We start from the raw sequence: 2,500 nt of genomic DNA on the forward strand, positions 1-2,500 counted from the left end.
TCCATTGGTGAACGCCCAAGAACAAGACAGAATTCCATCTCGCAGGAGACGCTGGAAGCCACAGATGCTTGTCGTGCGGCTCGACTGTCAGGGGATCGCACTTTGCACCGCTCGCTGGTGCGCAGGACTAGGTCACTGTTGAGAAGGGATAAGGAACAGTTTATCAGTAGTCTTGCAGAGGAGGTCGAAAGCCATTTCCTTGTAAATGACCTTCGTCCTGCCTACCAAGCTCTGAGAAAGCTGAACTCCAAGCCCCCCTCACAGACGGCTGCAGTCCGCTCAGCAAGTGGCCAGATAATCTCAGATCCCGATGGGGTGCGTGTGCGTTGGGCTGAGTATTTTGAGCAGTTGTATAAGGTTGATCCACCAACAGTTAACATGGATGCAGGTAATGTTGAGACTCCTCTGCCAGATCCACCCATCAGCGAGGATCCACCCTCCCTGACCGAAATCAGGGGGGCGATCTCCAAGCTGAAGAGTGGTAAAGCAGCAGGTGTCTGTGGCATCCCAGCCGAATTGTTAAAGGCTGGTGGAGAACCTATGGCAAGGGGCTTGCATGCAGTCCTGTCTGCCATCTGGCAGACTGGTACCTTTCCCCCTGACCTGCTGAGGGGTGTGGTCATCCCTCTCTGGAAGGGGAAAGGGGATCGGTGGGACTGCAGCAATCACCGAGGCATTACACTACTCAGTGTACCAGGCAAGGTACTCGCACACATCTTACTGAGACGTATCAGGGACCAGCTGTTGAGGCACCAAAGACCGGAGCAATCTGGTTTCACTCCTGGTAAGTCCACAATAGACCGCATCCTGGCGCTTCGAATCATTATAGAGCGCCGTCGTGAGTTCGGACGTGGGCTGCTCGCAGCCTACATCGATCTTAAGAAGGCGTTTGACACGGTGCATCGAGAATCTCTATGGGAGATCCTGAGACTAAGAGGAATTCCAATAAGGATTATTGGACTAATAGCAAACCTGTATACAGGCACTGAAAGTGCTGTAAAGTGTGGTGGGGGCCTGTCGAGCTTCTTCCCTGTTAGTTCAGGGGTGAGGCAAGGCTGTGTTCTTGCACCAACACTTTTCAACACTTGCATGGATTGGATACTGGGTAGAGCTACTGTCCAAAGTCACTGTGGAGCAACTCTGGGCAATATCAAGGTTACAGACCTTGACTTTGCCGATGATGTTGCCGTACTCTCTGAATCTCTGGAAACCCTTGTAGCGGCTCTTGATGCATTTAGCAATGAAGCGAAGCCCCTGGGGCTAGAGGTCTCCTGGACCAAGACCAAGATCCAGGATTTTGGGGGCCTGCTAGGAGACCCTGTACAGTCGATACGTGCTTGCGGGGAAAACATCGAAGTCACAAAGAGCTTTATATACCTCGGTAGTGCATTTCACGACTCTGGGCTGTCAGACCAAGAAGTCAGTAGACGGATTGGCCTGGCAGCAGGGGTCATGAAATCTCTCGACAAGAGTATTTGGAGATGTCGGTACCTGTGCAGAAGGACCAAGTTACGTGTTTTCAAGGCCCTGATACTGCCAGTTTTACTCTATGGTAGTGAAACTTGGACACTATCTTGTGCTCTGGAATCTCGTCTTGATGCCTTTTGTAACAGATCCTTGCGCCGGATCATGGGGTACAGTTGGCGGGACCATGTGTCCAACCAACGGCTGCACCGTGAGACCGGTACAGGACCTGTTACTTGCACAATCCGTGATCGCCAACTCAGGCTATATGGCCACTTGGCTCGACTCCCACAGGATGATCCTGCCCATCAGGTTGTCTCTGTCCGAGACAACCCTGGGTGGAGGAGGCCTGTGGGACGACCGAGAAGGTCGTGGCTTGGGCAAATCGATCAAACCTGTCGTGAGGAACTAGAGATGGGCCGGGCCCCTGCCTGGCGGCTCGCCATGAGGGATCCTCGTAGGTGGAAGCGGAGGGTGGATGCGGCTATGCGCCCCTGCCGGCGTTAGCTCCATAATGATGATGATGATGATATATAAATATATATATATATAGATAGATTTAGAGAAGTATATATATATGTATATAATATATGATTTGCCATGGCAAATGACATTATTCTTTGCCTGTACAGATTGTTTCATGTATCATTTTATGTAGTTTTTTATTTCTTTATGATTGTGTTGTTACATTTTCCTGTAAATGTATCCCAAAGTATTATGTCTTACATATTTTTTTTATTATCAACTTGCCAAGGAAATAGCAAAGCTTACCTTGTCCCATATGGTTGTGTGAAACCAACACTATACCCAAAAGAGAAGAAATTACATAAAATAAAGAAGTGACTATATTTATAATGTGATGTCTATTGACTAGTTTTATAGGAATTCTGGTTGCGCTTGTAAAGTGTGGAATATTCACTTTACCCACAACACGACCGACGTGTGGGAGTGCCCAATGAAAAGTCAGTCCAACACTTTATCTTACTACATTCAGTATTCTTTGTTTCCCTTGGTAGGGGTTGGGGGGGCAGCAGCC

At 48.9% G+C, this 2,500-nt stretch overlaps 1 protein-coding gene across 1 annotated transcript in view; it reads right to left on the minus strand.

The window, feature by feature from the left end:
* LOC125034274 (alpha-1,3/1,6-mannosyltransferase ALG2-like) overlaps positions 1-2,500 on the minus strand; it is a 13,174-nt gene that overhangs the window by 9,885 nt on the left and 789 nt on the right. The window lies entirely within an intron of this gene.

Source organism: Penaeus chinensis, chromosome 17 (genome assembly GCF_019202785.1).
Source record: "Penaeus chinensis breed Huanghai No. 1 chromosome 17, ASM1920278v2, whole genome shotgun sequence".
NCBI lineage: Eukaryota > Metazoa > Arthropoda > Malacostraca > Decapoda > Penaeidae > Penaeus > Penaeus chinensis.